Raw genomic sequence first — 22,038 nt, forward strand, 5'->3', positions numbered from 1 at the left:
TCGTCAGGTACTTCTCGCGTTTCCCAAATCAAGAGGATGAGTGTAAAATGTCTAGTCTTCAAGGGTATACCTCAATTCTGTATCGGTTCCAGAGCGATGATATCAGGACCAGGAGCCTTTCTTGGTTTTAGTTGATTGAGTGCTTTGTTGAAGTCTCTGTATATAGGTGGAACTGTCATCCATGGTTGTTGGGGCTGCTGAGGGACATTACGAAGAAAGTCCTCAACAACATTGGAGACACGATTTAGAGATGAAGAGGAATATTCCTTCCAACGCTCTAAAATTTCTCCATTATCAGTTAAAATGATGGAGTTGTCAGTAGTCTTTAATGACCCCGATGAAGATCGAATTGTACCATATATCTCCTTTATGCCAGCATAGAAATTTTGCAGGTCAAGGGCATCAGATAGTCTTTGCAGTTTTTCAGCTTTACCATTACATAGCACAGCAGTAAACCACTAGCAAAAAATGTGTGTTTATAAGGCAGGAGGAGTTTTAAGGGACAATGCAATGCTATTATCAGGGTCTGTAGCGACAATCGAAGAAAGAATAAAGTTTCCACTCCTCTAAGAACGGGGGTAGGGCATCATATAAAGACGAGCACCGAGGTTTCTCAAACCTGATATATCGGGATCGAAAGAATAGAGGATCTACGCAATGGCGTACCTACTGTAGATTCTCGGAGATCCCGGTGTAAGTCCAAATGGGGCCCCTAAATGCGCTTGCCAAGGGCTTCATTTTCCAGCTGACCATAAGCAGAAGCCAAAAAAACGAAGGGTTGAATTACCTTTTGTGTGTTCACTGCTGACTTCATGCACTTGAACCAGTTTTCAAGTTCTGAGCAAATGGTATTAATCAATCATGGGACAATATATTATCAGTTTCGTCTTTGATTTTCACAAAGCTCATCAAATTGACGTTTAATATACAGATGACGTGGCGAGCGCACTGTGAATTCCCACCTGACTCAACCACAGTCCCGCCAGTAGATATATATTCTTTGATTTTTAAGATAATTCTCTCACATGGAATTGCAGCAATAATAAGGAATGACCTTAATTTAACATTCGGTTGAAGTGCAATTTGTTACAGATTTTTTTCTTTTTTCTTTTTTACCTCGCGATAGGTTACCTTCAACACTTTTTTGGACAGGAACCCCAAGATTATTGGGGGTCCTCATTGTAGCACCGGTTTCACCAGTCTATCTATGATCCTGCCTAGTCGGTCTTTACAGGTCGGTAAGAAAAATGGCTTTAGAAACCTGGCAAAATAAATGAGATCTATGTTAGACCCATCTGGGTCCTCGAGAAAATATGTAACTCCTAACCTACGACCCACAAGTTCTCAAACCGTGGAAGTAAGATAAGCATATGAACACAATGCCAGATTCAGTGAGGCACCGTGTCCGTGACTGTTGCACACGCCTTGCAAGGTGAGAGCCCATGAAGAAAGCAAAAGGAGTCTGGCTCCCAGAAGGGAAGAATGTTCCATAATAAACTACGATTCCATTCCGCATGTTCTGAAGATCTTATTCATATAGCGTGGTACACGAAATGTCACCATATTTGTGGAGGTGGCGGCGGTGATTCTTGTTTTAATAGGAAGTACATTTGGGCAATCTATTGACACTAATCAGAGGGAGATGGAAGAAGTCCAATCCCTCAAAAAATGAAGGTATCACCAAAAGAAACCAAGGGCTATGCAGAACGTGAAAATGAAGGACTGCCTAGGCCTCGACAGCCTAATACCTTCGGGATCGGAAATGAAAGCTCCTGAGGTCTGCTTTACGTCACTTCTTACGACACGCAAGGGATACCGTGGATATACACTGCCGCAAAAAACGTGGAACATCCTCAAGGACTGTGTTCAGTGGCACCAAGGTATATGTGCATATTGAAGGGTTGTTGTGTTAGTGATTCATTTGTTATGGGCATCGGCGAACAGATAGCGCTCAGGAAGTCTGTCCGTGCACACTCTGTTTTTACTCTGCAAACAGCTGCTGTGCTGAGGTTAGAGGTGAACAATGTTTGCGACATTCATTCTAGGGTACAACCATGCCCCGTCGACGAGTACGTGCTCCTCTTAAACAACTGCAGCCATTTGAACGGTGTCGCATTGTGGGCCTGCGGGAAGCTGGATGGACGTATCGATGGATTGCTGCACATGTTGGGTACAATGTATCGGTGGTGTGTCGCTGCTTTCAGGAGTGGTCTGTGGAACATTCGCACACCCTTAGACCAGGCTCGGGACGTCCGCGTAATACAGACGCACATCAAGATCGACACATTGTGCGAGCAGCAGTGGCCGACCGAACATCATCCAGGAAAGAAACCCGGTCACATGTTGCACCTGCTGTGTCACCATTTTCAACCATCTTCAGGGCTGCCGATGGTGCGAGTCGAACCCACCATCTCCCGAATGCAAGCTCACAGCGAAACTGTGTGTAACCACCTCTCCTACCCTGCTGGCCCACGTTCTGATGGTGAATTTTTCCACCAGCGAGACTCGAACCAGCTAATCACAGTGTTAGGCCATGAAAAGAGTGGCGTTAGTAGACGAATAAGTTCGAGTGGTGTTTTTAAAAGTAGGAAAGATCACAATATGAAGATAAAGTTACAATTCAAGAGGACAAATTGGGCCAAATATTCGTTTATAGGAAGGGAAATTAGGGATTGGAATAATTTACGCAGGGAGATGTTTAATAAATTTCCAAATTCTTTGCATTTATTTAAGAAATGACTAGGTAAACAACAGATAGGAAATCTGCCACCTGGGCGACTGCCATAAATGCAAATCAGTGGTGATTGATTGATTGATTGATTGATTGATTGATTGATTGATTGATTGATTGATTGATTGATTGATTGATTGATTGATTGATTGATTGATTGATTGATTGATTGATTGATTGATTGATTGATTGATTGATTGATTGATTGATTGATTGATTGATTGATTGATTGATTGATTGATTGATTGATTGATGCCTCAACGGTGATGGCCAGCAGGTGGGCAGTTTTATGACGATTATCCGGAATCTTCAGAAATTGCACGGTATAACTTCACGATGATGATCCTGAGTTTTTTAACATTTTCGGATTCCCTGTGATATACTTCTTTAAGGATAGTTCAGAGGAAAAAAAATACACGTGTTAATATCCGAGCTATGGAGCTGCCATAACGTCCACTTTCATGACGTTCAGGAAGTCTGTACGACAGCACCGTGTGGTAATGTGCATGATATAACATGTTCAGGACATGTTTGACATACCTTGTCGAAACTGTCTATCGTATCTGTCTGTCTACCACCCTATATAACCTTAAATTTTATGTTATGCAGGAATAGGATACAATACGATAGTTCTTCAAAGTTGGAAAGAGGAAAATGCAGATCGTTCCTATAATCAGAATATTGTTATAATCAAGCAAGTGAAAAAACAAACAGAGCCCAGGTGCATTATCGAACATTATTTAAAAAATGAAATGTCGTGTGCCTTTTAGTGCCGGGAGTGTCCGAGGACAAGTTCGCCTCGCCAGATGCAGGTCTTTTGATTTGATGCCCGTAGGCGACCTGCACGTCGTGATGAGGATGAAATGATAATGAAGACGACACATACACCCTGCCCCCGTGCCAGCGAAATTAACCAATGATGGTTAAAATTCCCGACCTTGCCGGGAATCGAACCCGGCACCCCTGTACCAAAGGTCAGCACGCTAATCATTTAAGCATGGAGCCGGACATCGAACATTATAATAAACCTTCAGTGAGCATTTTTAAGGCCATTTTAATTCTTATTCGATAACTATTTTGAAAACGTTACTAGATTTAACATCATCGATTCCTGGAGAAGAAAATAGCTTCGAAATGCTCCAGAAACATGCATCTTTGAGACGGTCCTTGGGTTTGATCTACCTCGCAAGGTATGGACAACACTCAATCGATTGAGAACAGAGCATGGAAGATGTGCAGACTCGCTCTTCAAGCGAGAGTGCAATCCTCACCAGAATGTGACTGCGGCGCACCACGGCAAACCATTCCACATATTAGGGAAGGCTGCAGAAATAGAGTTTACTGAGGAGATTATGAGGAATGACAACCCCGAATTCCAGCAGATACATCCAAGAATTAGATGTTTGTTTACAGCGATGAATGCAATTATGGTTCTCAGAATGTATCCATAAAGCCATACACCAAATAAATCTGAAAACGTTGTCTTCAATCATTTGTCGTTATGTTTACTGGAATACAATTACAATAAATGATGTGGATAAACAACTAATAAATGATAGTACCTAATTTCAAGAAAAGCAAAAGATAGACATTTGTAATTGCCTTTACTGGTACATTTTAATTATTGCCTCGTCTGAAAAAAGGTCTAGTTCGTTCAGTACACAATCCTGATTTCATGGAATGGCATATTCATCTCACACATGATGGCTGGATCGCTGTGACATTCATATGGGTTAGATTGTATGACTCACTGTACCATCGACACACTGTGATTTGTTCATTTGTAATTACTGGCGTAACAAAAAGGCTAATATGCTGCTGATAGAACTCTGTAACGATCCAAATTCAATTATGTTTCATTCTAATTTAAAGAAATGCTGTTTCTTTGTTTGAAATGCTATGCACGGAGTCCAGCGTAATAATCCAGAACTGGAGTGAGAGTCATGAAATTATTTATGACAGAACAATCTCGATTACTTTAACTGAAATATTGCCCCGCTTCATCAATGAATCACCAAGTTTGCTTTACCTGATTGTAAAAGGGAAGAAGCTTTTGGCCTCCTTCAAACTGGGTTGCGCCGCTTCTTCACGCAATTTTGAAAAGAGGTGTACTGGCGAAGAGAACTCCGTGTTAATCGCACAGCAATCACCGTTGAGGTTGATGGACGAAATTATTTATAACTAAATTAATCCCCACCTCAAATGAGCTGCCTTTGCAGGACAGTGGAAGTAATGTGACCTTTTAGAAAATGTCCTTGAAGGATTGATCAGCAATCCGTCAACACTAACAGATTATAATTCTGTCAACACTTCCAGTCTAAATGCTGGGGATGTAACTTAATTAAGGAGTGCCAATTCGAAACCCACTATTTCTACCCTAAGGAAGTTGTGGAAGAACGCAAGGAAACGTATCATAAAAGGCACACGGAATAAAAATATAAAGATTGGAATTAGACTAGGTTGAAAAAGGAAGAACCTTAAAATCAATTGCTTGCTTGCTTGCTCAAATGTTTTCATTCCCCACCCTGAAGGGGTGGGACGGGACACCTAGAGGGTTACGCCCTCTCTCAGGCCAATAGATGCTGGCGGGTCGGGTAGAGGTGATGGAAGAAGGAGGTGGGTAGAGGATGTGTGTCTATGCTTAAGTAGGGCGACAATTGCTTTATTTATTTCATAGGTTAAGTTACAGTCTTGTATAAGAGAGAAGATTTAAACTAGGGTATTATGGGCAATGTGGAGTGTTAGTATGTGAAAGAAAAAGTGGTGACTTACACGAGGGTGGGAGGGGAAATGTGTAGTGCCGGGAGTTGGAATAAGGAGGAAAAATTCACGTGCGATGTGAGGAGGAGACGGAGGAGGTCAAAGTTAAGCGATAGGGATGAAAAGTAATCAGGAGTGGGTGTAGAAAAACGGGTATGTGGGCGAGGCGGGGGAGGAGGGGTTGGCCGGGGACGTCGTCGAGATGTGGGAGGTCGGTTCAGAGATTGAGGGGGAGAGCGGGAATATTCTACACGATGATGGCGTCCATAGAGATGCCGTCCATGTTCAATGAGGCGCTCGGTGTCGGCGGAGGTCGGAAGATGAAGACGAACCAAAAAGGTAGGGCCATCGGCATTGAAAATCCTGGACGCCCTGCGGATCGGTAGTCCTACCCGGCGAAGTTCGTGGGCAATGTCTTCCGGTGGAATACTCGGGTCCACTCCGCGGGCCACGCAGCTGAAGATGGTCGTGCTGTCGGGCGGCGGTGGGGACGAAGGTGGACGTGCTGTATCAACTGGAGCTGTGGCAGTTTCCGCGTCAGGAGGTAGAAGGGGTGCGGGCTGGGAGCTAGGTTGTTCAGGGATGGGACAGACGGGGTGAGAAGAAATCACAAGTGGGGAAGGATGAGACATGGATGTTGTGGTGATGGGAACGGAAGAAGAAATGGGAACAGACGAAGCGAGGGTGGTGGAGGTGAAGGTGGAGGTTGTGGTAGTAGTCACTGGTGCGGTGTAAAGAGAGGACGAAGTCTGTTGTGGCGATGCTTCCCGTGGTGGCGTGGCTGCTGAAGGTGGAGCTGGTGTGTTGTCCGGGAGCTGGGCCAGAACATTCGGAGGCGTAGAGTCGATGCGATGGTGGTTGCGAAGGATAACTACTCCGTTGTCAATGATGTACCGGAAGTCATCTGCATCAGGAATAAACAACAGTACATCCGAGGAAAGTTCAAGGCCAGCGAGAAGTCTTTAAACACTATGGACGCCCAGTGGACGGAGTTCTCTTTCGATGTCATATTCGGAGACAGCAGGGGCGATGCAGGTGTACATGATAGGAAAGGCCAACTTCCTTCGTGGTGTTGGCACTGGCGAGGTGCAAGTTAGAGATGATGCGGCATCCAGCCAGACAAAAAAGTGAAGTGATGCTGTACTGTTCCTCCTTGTAATGGTAAAGAAGTGCTATCGTCGTGTGCCAAAATCAACTGTATTGCTTTTGCAGATGATATGACCTTGTTTGCTCAAACAGTGGAGGAAGCAAGGGAGCAAATCCTTGAACTAGAGAAACAAGCAGCTAAAATAGGTCTACACATCTGCTTCGGAAAAACCAAATCATGGCAGACAACATATACCTACATAAATACCTCAAAGTCCAGGAACAAAAGATTGAAATAGTAAAAGAATTCAAATATCTCGGATTAGTTGGAATGCTATGGAATGCAAAAAAATGGAATCCAGGAAAAAATAAACTTGAACTGGCCTTCCAACTAACAAAATATACATACAACAAGAAATCCCTTTCATAAGGGTCCAAAATCAAACATTATAAAACAGTGATTAAATCAGAAGCACTATACGCAGCAGAAACACTAAACATGAGTTTCAAAGGCCAGATGGGGAAACTCCAACTAAAAAGGGAACATTTTAGAATGATCATGGAACTAACTCTACAAGAAAATTGAAAATCTCTCAGACACTATGCGAAAAAGAAGGATAAATTTTTAAGTTCATCTTCTCAGGATGACCTCTAGTAGATTAACGCAACAAAACTTCGACTTCTTTCGTAGCCACAAAACAAAGCGCAACTGGTCTAATGAAACTGAAAAAGACCAAGTAGAATTAAAAATCACAGAAAATTCACTATTCGATCTAACAGCTAAAGTAATGCCTAAAGACGAAAATAAAAGGTTCCAAGACAAATCTACATCAAAAGCCAAATATATTATCTCGGAAGACGAGAGGAAACGAAGATCAGAAAGAATGAAGGAATATTGGGCACAAAGGCAAGAACAACACACCAAGAAATAATTGATTCAGCGTACCCCAAACAGCGAGAAACGAAAGCAGAAGAAAAAGCCACATGGAACGTACCCATGTTCGGGTGTGATACTGCTTTTAAGGAATTACAGATTTCTTGACTGAATTGCTCATAGCATTCGATAGGATTCAACTACTGCAATGCATGTGGAAGAAGTACCAAAAAAAATTGAAGTGGAATTATCACCTTTTGAAGAGACACTCCTCAATTAAGGTCAAGGCCATTAGCTTCCCAATCTTAGCCTTTTCTCGTCCTTGCGTCGTGAAAACCCTTCGATGTGTTGGTACGACGTTAAAACACTTAGCAAAATGAAAAAACCTTCCAGCCTCATTCAATCACGTTCCCCCAGCTCCCATTGAAGCACGCGGAATTTTTTAAAACACGTAGCAGGAAGGTAAGATGGTTGGTTCCGACGATTAATAAGCTTAAATAAATGGTGATGATCATTGACGCAAATTTGAATGAAGATCCTATAATATGTTGTAATAGACTGCATAACCTAGTCTTATTTAGCAACCACATTCAACTCAGTATACAAACAAGATGGCATGGTGATCGATAAAGTGGCCATGCGGTTAAGATAGCGCAGGTGTGAGCTTGCATTCGGGAGACAACGGATTCGAACTCCCACTGTCGGCAGCCATGAAGATAGTTCTCCGTGGTTTCCCATTTTCACATCAGGTAAATGCAGGGGTTGTACCTTAATTAAGGCCTCTGCCAATTCCTTCCCATTCCTAACCCTATCCTATCATCAACATAAGACGTCCGACTCGTTGGCTAAATGGTCAGCGTACTGGTCTTCGGTTCAGAGGGCCCTGGGTTCGATTTCCGGTCGGGTCGGGGATTTTAACCTTCATAGGTTTTCCAGTGGCTCGGGGGCTGGGTGTTTGTGCTGTCCCCAAGATCCTTGCAACTCACACACCACAATAATACGCAGTTACCTACAAATGGCAGATACCGCCCACCCCCATCAGAGGGTATGCCTTACAAGGACTGCACTCGGCTAGAAATAGCCACACGAAATTATTATTATCACAATAAGACCGATCTCTGTCAGTGTGACGCAAAGCAAATTGTAAAAAAAATAATCACTGTACAAAATATTTGCGAGTCTGTAAAGCATAACATTCAATGTCTTAAAATAAATTTGACGAGATATAAAATAGCAAAAATATATTAAGAGAAAATGTGATATAGAAAATGATTGGTCAATACTTATAAAGCAAAAAAACAGAGAAGGAGTGAGAAGAAAGTCTGATTCCTCGTAAAATGTCTATTTTATGGCGTCAATAACAATGAGGAATAACTACAACAGACAAGGGAGAATATAATACTTGAAAATCATATAAGTTTCGCTGTTATTAACTACTAGCTGTTATCTACTCGTCGTAAAGATGTTTTATAATTGCAGCAGTAATGCCATCTGATGGAAGTTTATTGCAGCAGCAGAGACAAAGAAGCCTCACAGTGAGTGCGTTAGGCTCCGGCTTATCAGCGGCTAGTTTTGACTAGCTTTGCGTCTCTACGTTCGGGAGGCAAAGGACCTGGTCCTGACTGTCGGCTGTCCTGTAAATGGTTTTCCATGATTTTCCATTCTCCTTCACTGGGAAACGGGGTGGTCCAGGGAGCGATGATAAGGGTACAGGGGTCTTGAAGTCAAGTAGGGATGACATAAACATGTTAGTGTTGAACTGTAGAAGTAAGGTAAAGAAAGGAATAGAATGAAGTAATTAATAGATATATACTTGCCAGATATTGTAACTGGAGTTGAATCGTAGCTGAGAAATGATATAATTAATGCAGAAATTTTCTCACGGAACTGGAGTGTGTATCGCAGATATAGGATAGGAATGATTGGAGGGGGAGTATTCATTCTGGTGAAAGAAGAATTCGTAAGCTAAGAAAAAGTTTAAAGATGACAAACATGAAATTCTAGGTGTAAGGCTCATCTCTAAAGATAATAGGCAACTTGATGTCTTTGGCGTGTACAGATCGGGAAACGGTAGCGCTGACGCGGATTCGGAATTATTTAACAAGATAATGTGGGAAACGATACGGAAAGGAAAGGGATTATAGCGAGTGATCTCAATTAACCAAATGTTAATTGGGAAGGTAATGTGAATGACGGAAAGAATGACAAACAAATGGCAAATAAGTTAATATGGGAAGGACAGATGATTCAGAAAGTGATGGAACCAACTAGAGGGAAGAATGCTCTGGACGTGGTGCTGCTAAAACCAGATGAACTCTATGGAGAAACCGAAGTAATAGATTGTATTTGTGCTCATGAAGCTGTTTTTGTCGTAGTTAAAAATAAATATGATAGAAAGGAAGGTCTTTAGAGTAGGACTATTAGGCAGATTTTTCAAGGAAGATTTAGGAAGATTTTTCAATCAATACTGATCTGCATATAGGGCAATCGCCCAGGTGGCAGATTCTGTATATGTTGTTTTCGTAGCCTTTCCTTAAATGATTTCAAGGAAATTGAAAATTTATTGAACATCTCCGTTGGTAAGTTATTCCAATAACTAACTCCCCTTCCTATAAACGAATATTTGCTCCAATTTGTCCTCTTCAATTCCAACTTTATCTTCATATTGTGACCTTTCCCACTTTTAAAGACACCAATCGAACTTATTCGCCTACTAACGTCATTCCACGCCATCTCTCCACTAACAGCTCGGAACATACCACTAAGTCGATCAGCTCGTCCTCTTTCTCCCAAGCCTTCCCAGCCCAAACTTTGCAACATTTTTGTAACGCTATTCTTTTGTCGGAAATCACCCAGAACAAAACGAGCTGCTTTTCTTTGGATTTTTTTCCAGTTCTTAAATCAAGTAATCCTAGTGAGGGTCCATACACTGGAACCATACTCTAGTGGGGATCTTACCAGAGACTTACATGCCCTCTCCTCTACATCCTTACTACAACCCCTAAACACCCTCATAACCATGTACAGAGATCTGCACCCTTTATTTACAAGCCCTGTTGTATGATTACCCTAATGTATATCTTTCCTTATATTAAAACCTACTTACATACAGTGATCCCCATAAGGAACTTTTCACCCCTTCAACGCAGTAATTAAAACTGAGAGGACTTCTCCTATTTTTGAAACTCACAACCTGACTTTTAACCCCGTTTGTCATCGTACATTGCTTGCTGTCCACCTCACAACATTATCGAGGTCATTTTGCAGTTAAAGATCACAGTATGAAGATAAAATTGGAATTCAAGAGAACAAATTGGGGAAAATATTCATTAATACGAAGGGAAGTTAGGGTTTGGAATAACTTACCAAGGGAAATGTTCAATAAATTTCCAATTATTTGCAATAATTTAAGAAAAGGCTAGAAAAGCAACATATAGGGAATCTGCCACCAGGGCGACTGTCCTAAATGCAGATCAGGATTGATTGATTGATTGATTGATTGATTGATTGATTGATTGATTGATTGATTGATTGATTGATTGATTGATTGATTGATTGATTGATTGATTGATTGATTGATTGATTGATTGATTGATTGATTGATTGATTGATTGATTGATTGATTGATTGATTGATTGATTGATTGATTGATTGATTGATTGATTGATTGATTGATTGCAGGGGAATGCCGGGACAGTTCCTTTATAGGCCATGGCCGTGTCCACTTCACCTTCTCCGTAAACCACATCACCAACATAAATCTCCTTGGCCTGACAAGTGAGAAACGGCGTAACCGTTTAGAAAGCCCGCAGTACGGATGAGAATTTTACCCAATCCAATCGAGAATACCTCAACTACAAGGGCCCCCATACCCGGGGGCAAGCCTCCCCCCCCCCCCGCTAGCTCTCAGGGAAAGGAAAAAATCTGATGTAGTCAGGTGGGTTTTTTCAAAAAAATGATTTAGAAGTCGGTATTACGTAGAAGTGATAGTACCGCCCCCCACCAACAGACAGGGGATACCGTGGGTGTTATTCTACCGCGGAATACAAGTCACCATTCATCTTCCAAAATATTAAAAATAATACATACCCCCAGGTCAAGGTCCGCCCTCCACTACAAACTGTCATATGGGCGCCCATGACTAACAACAATAGTCAGTCCGTGAAATATTGTCTATTTCTAGGGACTTAGAAGATTGTAAATCAACACGTTTCTTATTTCGTCTTTATTTTCGGCTTTGCAATATTCGGGCATTTCAGGTCAACGCTTTTAATTCCCTTCAAATTTTGACGTGACAACATCTCACTCCGCAGGCCTGCATGCACGAAAAGTTGCGTTGCGAAAATCAGGTTGTGTTAGAGCAAATTGTAAGAGATACATTCGATATTCCAATATCGCTAGGTAACTGAACGCCTGAGAGCTGCCTCCGTGATTCAGGCGGCAGCACGCCGACTTCTCATCGCTGGGTTCCGTGTTTCAAATCCCGGTCACACCATGTGAGATTTGCGCTGGTCAAATCAAAGGTGGAACAGGTCTTTCTCCGGGTACTCCGGTTTTCCCTGTCATCTTTCATTCCAGCAACACTTTTTTCATTTCATCTGTCAGTGGCTGTGGATTTTATTTTTCAACTGAACGTCTCAGCTAAACGCCAGAAGGATAAATTTAGGCGGGGGCCTCGTGCTTTGAGCGCTCTATTACGCACACTCAGCACTCTTCGGAGCACCGTAGCGAGTGAACTTGTCGACACATTTTATCGTAAAATATGCAGGCTAGCAAATATAAGTGGCATTATAGTGTGATTTACAACAAAAGTTTTGAAAAATCGGAAATTTGTCCTGCAAAATACCAGTTCCGTTGTGATACCATTATCACGGTCACAGAAATGACTTTCTAATGATACCACAACCGCTGCCGTACGACCTTTTGAGACCAATTTAGGCCCCTAAGTGGGGTCGACAAAATGAGAATTTCTCATTTTCTTCATATCGACTTTTGAATGTTCAGTAAAGGAGAAATCTGACATTTTTAGGCCTTCATAATATTGCTATGCCACTGTACAATGATCAATTAATATTTGGCTACCTTCTTCTTCTTTTTCTTCAAGTACCTTCTTCAGGTCCCTCAGACGTTGGTCCTCTTAAAACAGAATTCACCACCACCTCACCACAATTGTTGGAGACCACCAGCTAACTGTAAGAGTTGTTCGGTGTTTCAGGTCCAGTCTTTGATGTTTTGGAGTCATGACATCGGTGGTCTAGCAGCTCTTCGCTTGTCTTCTATCTTTCCTTCTAAAATGAGGTGTAGAAGACCGTACTTTGCACCTCGTAGAATATGGCCTAAATATGCTGTTCACCTGGCTTTGATGATGTCTGCCAGCTTACACCCAGTTCTAGCCTTTCTTAACACTTCATTATTGGTTACAAAATCTCTCCAGATTAATCTGAACATTTTCCTATGTAACCACATTTCAACCCCTAATCTGTTCATGGAGGAAGCTTTGACCGTCCAGGTCTCTACTCCATAACGCAGTGTTGACCAGACGTTATACCAAATACAGTAGAGACAATACGCGACACTCATCTAGATATCGAGGGACAGCTATTAGAACTCTCTCTAGCGGATGGACCTGAGAACTACTGACTCTGTCATAAGAGCACGTGTATTTGCGTATGAAGTTTTTAGTGTTATTTATGCGTTTTCAGTAAGTTGACATACACTGACTGACAGAGCAAATGCAACACCAAGAAGGAGTGGTCAGAACTTTATGCCAATTGCAGGGTAGACTGACGTCACTGAGGTATGCTCATGATGTGAAATGCGCCGCTGTGCTGCGCACGTAGCGAACGATAAATGGGACACGGCGTTGGCGAATGGCCCACTTCGTACCGTGATTTCTCAGCCGACAGTCATTGTAGAACGTGTTGTCGTGTGCCACAGCACACGTGTATAGCTAAGAATGCCAGGCCGCCGTCAACGGAGGCATTTCCAGCAGACAGACGACTTTACGAGGGGTATGGTGATCGGGCTGAAAAGGGCAGGTTGGTCGCTTCGTCAAATCGCAGCCGATACCCATAGGGATGTGTCCACGGTGCAGCGCCTGTGGCGAAGATGGTTGGCGCAGGGACATGTGGCACGTGCGAGGGGTCCAGGCGCAGCCCGAGTGACGTCAGCACGCGAGGATCGGCGCATCCGCCGCCAAGCGGTGGCAGCGGTGGCAGCCCCGCACGCCACGTCAACCGCCATTCTTCAGCATGTGCAAGACACCCTGGCTGTTCCAATATCGACCAGAACAATTTCCCGTCGATTGGTTGAAGGAGGCCTGCACTCCCGGCGTCCGCTCAGAAGACTACCATTGACTCCACAGCATAGACGTGCACGCCTGGCATGGTGCCGGGCTAGAGCGACTTGGATGAGGGAATGGCGGAACGTCGTGTTCTCCGATGAGTCACGCTTCTGTTCTGTCAGTGATAGTCACCGCAGACGAGTGTGGCGTCGGCGTGGAGAAAGGTCAAATCCAGCAGTAACTGTGGAGCGCCCTACCGCTAGACAACGCGGCATCATGGTTTGGGGCGCTATTGCGTATGATTCCACGTCACCTCTAGTGCGTATTCAAGGCACGTTAAATGCCCACCGCTACGTGCAGCATGTGCTGCGGCCGGTGGCACTCCCGTACCTTCAGGGGCTGCCCAATGCTCTGTTTCAGCAGGATAATGCCCGCCCACACACTGCTCGCATCTCCCAACAGGCTCTACGAGGTGTACAGATGCTTCCGTGGCCAGCGTACTCTCCGGATCTCTCACCAATCGAACACGTGTGGGATCTCATTGGACGCCGTTTGCAAACTCTGCCCCAGCCTCGTACGGACGACCAACTGTGGCAAATGGTTGACAAATGGAGAACCATCCCTCAGGACACCATCCGCACTCTTATTGACTCTGTACCTCGACGTGTTTCTGCGTGCATCGCCGCTCGCGGTGGTCCTACATCCTACTGAGTCGATGCCGTGCGCATTGTGTAACCTGCATATCGGTTTGAAATAAACATCAATTATTCGTCCGTGCCGTCTCTGTTTTTTTTCCAACTTTCATCCCTTTCGAACCACTCCTTCTTGGTGTTGTATTTGCTCTGTCAGTCAGTGTAATAAAATACTAGCGTGTGTCATTCCTTGATATCTCCTCTCAACATGAGAGGAAAGGTATGTGCTGTGTTTGGCTGCAGTAACTATGAAGTAGAGAAGAATGCGCGGTCTTTCTTTCGTTTACCTCGTGACAAGAAAATGTAAGTAATATTGTGTTTGCATATATATTCTTCCAGTGACAAAGAGATTTTTTATAGTACTTCATAATCTTCTGACCAGCTCGACCCATATTTTTACTGGCTTAAAATATAATACGCATATTTTACTCCATAGTGCAGCAGTAAACCTTCAATACCGATGTGTTGTTGTAGGTGTGATCTGTGGGTTTTGAAATGTCATGGAAGTGATTTGGATAAGGTGTACAAGAAATAAGGAACGTTACGCTTATATAAGAATTAAGAGGAAAATTGTTAATTCATTGCATCATGTGTGTAAGGAATGTGCCGATATTTTTATTGACAAGTGTCTTAAAGTGATGATAAAATTTCGTTTAAAAGAAAAAAGACAAATCTAACCGTAGAAGTTCAGGCAGGAATGCTAAAGCAAAAAAAGTAATACATAAATGAAAGATCAAGTCATTTCACAGCAGTCCATTTCACATCTTGTTTATATGTCTAATTTCAGTCTTTAAATAATTCTTCATTCATTTATCCAGATTTGCTTTAGCAACTTCGAAGTTAATATCTCAATAACACTTTCTTTCTAGACGTAATTTATTTGTCCATTTTCGTATATGCATTTCCATTGATATTTGAATTTAGCGCGATTTGTTCAGGTCAGGTCACTAGGAGCGCCACCGTCGAATCGCCTCCCATTTTAACGTGGCTAAATCCGTGAGTGTCGCGTATTGTCACTACTGTATTTGGTTATACCTCAACAGATTTTGAATGAGTTTGAGATTTAGATTATTATCACAAAAGAATGACCTCATCTTTCGGAACGGTGATCTGGAAATCTCAGTACGGCGCCTGATCTCTTTTTCAGGGTGTTCCGTTTCTCCGTAAAGTCATAACAAACAGATAGGTAAAAATTAAACTAAGTCAGCTTTCGATTTTTTGTATACCTAATTCGGTATAAAAACGAAGTATGCGGAAAAGACTTGAAGTGTACAGACAATGAAATATAACAAGTTGGAAAGAGAAGTTTGCCTAACAATATAAACAGTTTACAATTTCTATTAATAGAATCAGTACAGTAATTGGTTAAAATACTATAACGTGACGGGCTAACAGGGTGATAAATATATAAACACAACTGGTAGAGTTTAACTCTAAAACTACGACGTATTCTACTACAATTTCTTACGCACTAATACAGTCGCATCTGCCCACAGATTACACACACTGTTACTTATACACGAATATAGTCACACAAATCCATAGCCTACACATTACATAGCTTCACATTTATGCACGTCGTGTACTGTCTGTCACAAAAAGCCACTGGCACTCGTTCGTCGGTCGTTCACTCCAACAGTCTTAGTTCGATGCCACTCGGCGGTCTTTGTCACACTCTAGCGCCGACACGACTCAATAACTCGAGGCACTAACAGACTGACTTCTCAGCAGACAGACTCGAGAGACTCAAATCCACGATAAACTTGGAAAACTCAGCTTCACGACAGAACCCACTCGTTGACCGCCTGTCAGGCCGACTCAGCGACTCTGCATTATTCTAGAAAGTGCATACATCTAGATCATTCTCGGTCCAACCCTCTAGAGGTTTCTAGTGTAACGACATGGGGGAGGGGTGCTGGCTTTCCAGTTCTGGCTCATCCTTCCAGGTTGGTAAAAAGTGCGAGCGGCAGACGGAGCCAATAGTTCAACAGTGACATCAGTTACTCGCGGGTAGGGCCAAACTACCCTAACTCGCTCCTCCCAGACCCTGTCAAGGTATACAAATAAACTGGTGGAATCCCGCACCAATACGTTCCAATACTAATGAAAAGACCAAACCAAACCCCATGGCACTACAGCCCTTGAAGGGCCTTGGCCTGCCAAGCGACCGCTGCTCAGCCCGAAGGCCTGCAGATTACGAGGTGTCGTGTGGTCAGCACGACGAATCCTCTCGGCCGTTATTCTTGGCTTCCTAGACCGGGTCCAATATTAATGAACCAGCAGTAAATAGTAGTAGTTATTAGTGTATTATTGTAATGTCATATTGGTGAGTAGTTTTGCAGATCAGAATTCCCCGTACTAGATGACGAAATGGGAGACGTCTGGCATACTTACAATTCGGTTCAGAAATACATTCAGACTGTTTAATATCCAGTGTGCTTAAAAGACGCCGGGGCATTGGAATTTTGTCTTGGAGTTCTCTAACGTATAGAAGCCAACGGCAGGGAATTGCTTTTAAACACGCTCATATGCCACCGACCTCGAATGGGGTCGATTCAACTATCTTGAGAAAAGGACAAATACTAACCACTGTGCAGCTAAGATCGGCTAGAAATGTTGACACCCAACGAAAAAATGTGCGTTCATCTGTCACGTCGATTTTAAGAAATCTTTAAAGCATTCATTAATTGTGGATACCAATTCCAAACAGTGCTCCAAACGGCCTGGTGTTCATATCTAGAATTTTGAAATTACTAGAGACTTATACTGGCAGATGTGAAAATGACAGTACAAAGAACTCAGCCCCTGAAACAATTCCATGGCCTGGCCGGCTGGATCCTCTCGCAACAAAGGCAAGTGCGTTTCCATTCAGCCACGACGCCAAATGACAATTGCAGAACAACAATATCAGATATTGCATTCTAGAGAAATCTCGTTAAGAAAATATTTTCCCCACTCTTACTTTGTAATGTTGTTGTTGTTGTTGTTGTTGTTGTTGTTGTTGTTGTTGTTGTTGTTGCTCTTGCTGATATAGTTAATGTTAAAATTATCAGCCTGAAACCTGCGGTCACTGAATGAGGTGGGTGAAGAAAACTGCACTGTTGTCAGATGTGGGAAAGGCGAAGCGACAGATGGTCGAACAAGCATGCAAGCAAGCAAGCAAAATAAGTTATTTCATTCCCTCTCCTCACACTAGGAGGGGCGGGCCATCAGCTCAACGAGGAGCTCTTCGGCCGCATATAAAAGGAAAGAGTCATAGAAGAGTATTAAATTAGGGGGGGGGGGTATGTGTTGTACATACCAGAGGGGGGGAAGACAATTATTGAATCAGCGCAAGGACACCGTGACAACAAGCCGGGACCAAGGTAGGACCCGCAAAGCACCCCGCACAAGCAAACCCCCCACAAACACCAGGGGAAGAGAGACGAGAAATTTATTTACATATCTACGTATCTCGGGCGCAAATCAGAAAAAGACAGATTATTACAGAGAGTTACAGAAGTAGTTACATAAATTGAGCTGGTACAATGGGGAGGGGTTTCGGGGTGAAGTTGGCGTAAGGAGTAGGGTAGTATTGTGACATGAGATAATAGAGGGTCGTGGTAATGTTGGTTATTGAGGTGGCGAGTAAGCGAAGTAGGTCCATGATGGAGAGAGGTGGTAGAAAAACGGGTTGCTGTGGGGCTGGTTGGTAGATGGCTTGCGGAGGCGTGGAGGGCGGCGGGGCGGGTGGGGGGCTATGAGAAGGGGAAAGAGGAGGGGAGCGGACGGTACGGGGTGGGGAGCGAGAGTGTTCCACTCGGTAGGTTCGCCTGCGGAAACGGGCGCCGGTGGTGAGTAGATGGTCTACGTCGGCAGCTGATGAGAGTTGGAGGCGAACCATGAAGGTCGGGCCGGTGGTGTTGAAGATACGAAACGCCCGACGGGCTGGGACGCCTGCCAGTTGCAGTTCATGCAGGATATCCTGTTCGGGGATGGCAGGGTCAATGCCACGGACGACACAGCTCGGAGATGGAAAACTGCTGCGACGGTGGCACCCGTGTGGTTGGCAGAGGGTTGCTGGGGACTGCGTAATGTGCTGGGTAGGGAGGTGGTGGACGGTGACATGATAAGAGAGGGGTGGCTAGTAGTGGTAGTAAGGACGGAAGTAGAGGGGGGGAGTATGGGCAGAAACAGTGGAAGTAGTAGTAGTAGTAGTAGTAGTAGTAGTACTGGTTACCGTGGATGAAGTAGAGGTGGGGGGCGGTGGGGACTGCTGAGGTGTACGAGGTGGATATGGATTAACGCTGGGAACAGTGTGGGGGTTAGAGCGAATTTGGTGGAATATGTGCTCAGGAGTGGGTACCACTTCATAGAGTCGTCCGTTGATATTTGCTCCGCTGGTTTGGAAATCGCTAAAGCGAAACCGGTACTGGGATCATAATTAACTTACTGCTCAATCTGGCTGTGGCGGCGGCTAGATCGAAGAATTCGACCAAGATCTGCGTTGACATTCCATTTGTGGTGCGATCCTTAAGCCGCGTAGCATATTAGACTGGGAGTGCATCGACAATCGTACATTCTTCGATAACGGTGTCCACACCAATGATGAGACGGGTTTTCATGTAACGGGCATTCATGGTGAGCTGGGGAGGCGACAGCCAACGAGGCGTCTGCCGTTTTATTGTTCTTGGGCCGACTGAGTTGCTGTGGAGATGAGGTCCACCCAGCAGAAAAAATCGTGGACATGCAACGTACGAAAGAGGATGTGTGGTCGAGAGTAGTTTACCTCTGAGGACGAATTGGTAACGCTGATCGTTCAGTGCTGTTTAGTCGAAGCAAGTCCGCTCCAGATCCACGAATTCTTTGAAGTAGTTCTCTTTTCTATATTACACAGTCCAAAATATATTATACAAGTATTTAAAGTTATAAACAAATAAAAATATTTTAATAAACCCGATGAAGATTAATACGTAAATCCGAAAGAACTTGCCATGTTCTGTGCCCTGTGCTGGTGCGTGTGACCCGACCGACCATTCATATTCACACGGCCACTTCCCGGGCCAATTTCCAGGAAAACGAAGAGACCTATGGAAACATGTTTTACATTTAGAAAATAAGTTAAACGATTTTCTGCACCTTTATTGGCTAAAGAAACAAAAACGTGGCCGCTTACTAAAAAATATCAATACATGATTTACTTGTTCAGGTCTTTATTCTTAAGAATTATTTTATTTCGTTTATGTGGAAAATGTTATAGGGCCTACCCCTGAAATTATCAGTCTTTCTTGAAGCTTGTAGTATAACTTTTTGCAACATTTTAAGAGGTAACATCTGGAGCTTGAGAGAGAACAAATTGCCTCGCGCTCCGAACCGATGTATTCAAATAGACATTTCTTCACCAGTAGCTACAGAACCTTGGCAACTGTGTAATATTTCTCCGACCCGCCTAATTCGGTGGTCGCGACAATAGAGTTCCGGCCCCTCGAAGAATGAAGCTATTGGGTAAATGCAGCATCCCACAAGTCATGAAATCCCGGTGACTGTAGAGGTAAAAGCAAAACAATGTTTACCAATGGTTACTTGCTTTATGTCCCACTAACTACTTCTTTTACCAATGGATCAGACATAAACAATGGTATAAATCCGTTTACACAGTACAGCCCAAAGTTTGTGAACATGATAATAATGCCATTTATATATTTATTTTAAAATATTTCTGTGAGTACTAAATACGAGTTTATTTTACTGTACTCGTGTTTAACTACACTTATATCAAGATGAAGATATTGCAATTTTCAATTATTTCAGAAAAAATCCTGGCCTGGTCGGCTGGATCCCCTCGGCCCAGATGCTAGCACGCTACCATTCACCCTCGGAGACAAACGACAGGAGGCAGGTTCCTTCAAGGAACAGCCTAATTTTCCAAATTGCTCAGTTATTTAGTACTTGATTAAGATAAAATAGCTTTCCAGCCTAATCCAAGCAACGACACACATTCATTACCAAGGTCCTTCATTTTTCTGTATATGATAAGGAGCAAGTTTGAATAGGATAAATCGATGTCACAATTTCAATTTCCTCTGGTAGTTTCTCTAGCTCATGAGAAGCTCTCCTTGCTAGTACCGACATCTACAGTTATATTATATTATATTATATTATATTATATTATATTATATTATATTATATTATATTATATTATATTATATTATATTATATTATATTATTCCGGAAATAGGGACCAAACGTTTTGGCCATGAAATCATTTAAAAAAAGTTAAAAATCTTCTTATCTGGATGTGTATCTTGTGTGAAACTTTATCTCCATCACTGTAAGAAAAATTCATGCCCTGTACATAAACACAGCTTTTATTGTAGAACTCATCTCTGCTCTTCTAGAGATTAGTTTTGGTACTTTCTAACAAATGTCAACATGGTTCTCTTTATACACTCGTCCTTTGAGCCTTCCACCTAGCCTTACTGTAACACTACAGTCAACTTAGAACCTTCGTCCTGAGAAGAATTTAGGACAGATATTGGTTCAGCCCAATCTTTTTTTTTTTTTCGCTACTTGCTTTACGTCGCACCGACACAGACATGTCTTACGGCGAAGATGGGACAGGAAAGGGCTAGGAGTGGGAAGGAAGTGGCCGTGGCCTTAATTAAGGTACAGCCCCAGCATTTGCCTGGTGTGAAAATGGGAAACCACGGAAAACCATCTTCAGGGCTGCCGACAGTAGGGTTCGAAGCTACTGTCTCCCGAATAATGGACACTGGCCGCACTCAAGCGACTGCAGCTATCGAGCTCGGTCAACCCAATCTAATGAAGACTTCTGATTAAGAATCCCTTCCTCAGTCAATCACCACTGATCTGCATTTAAGGCAGTCGCCCAGGTGGCAGATTCCTGATCTACTGTTTTCCTAGCCTTTTCTTAAATGATTGCAAAGAAATTGGAAATTTATTGAACATCTCCCTTGGTAAGTTGTTCCAATCCCTAACTTCTCTTCCTATAAACGAATATTTGGCCCCAGTTTGTCCTCTTGAATTCCAACTTTAACTTCATATTGCGATATTTCCTACTTTTAAAGACACCACTCAAACTTATACGTCTACAGATGTCATTCCACGCCATCTCTCCACTGACAGCTCGGAACATACCACTTACTCGAGAAGCTCGTCTCCTTTCTGCAAAGACTTCCCAGCCCAAACTTTGCAACATTTTTGTAACGCTGCTCTTTTGTCGGAAATCACCCAGAACAAATCGAGCTGCTTTACCTTGGATTTTTTCCAGTTCTTGAATCAAGTAATCCTGGTGAGGGGTCCCATACACTGGAACCATACTCTAGTTGGGGTCTTACCAGAGACTTATATGCCCTCTCCTTTACATCCTTACTACAACCCCTAAACACCCTCATAACCATGTGCAGAGATCTGTACCCTTTATTTTAAATCATATTTATGTGATTACCCCAATGAAGATCTTTCCTTATGTTAACACCTAGGTACTTACAATGATCCCCAAAAGGAACTTTCACCCAATTTATTTGAAATCGTTCAAGAAAAGGCTAGGAAAACAACAAATAGGCGATCTGTCACCTGGGCAACTGCCCTAAATGCAGATTAGTAGTGATTA

This window comes from Anabrus simplex, chromosome 1 (assembly GCF_040414725.1).
Source record: "Anabrus simplex isolate iqAnaSimp1 chromosome 1, ASM4041472v1, whole genome shotgun sequence".
Taxonomy (NCBI): Eukaryota; Metazoa; Arthropoda; class Insecta; order Orthoptera; family Tettigoniidae; genus Anabrus; species Anabrus simplex.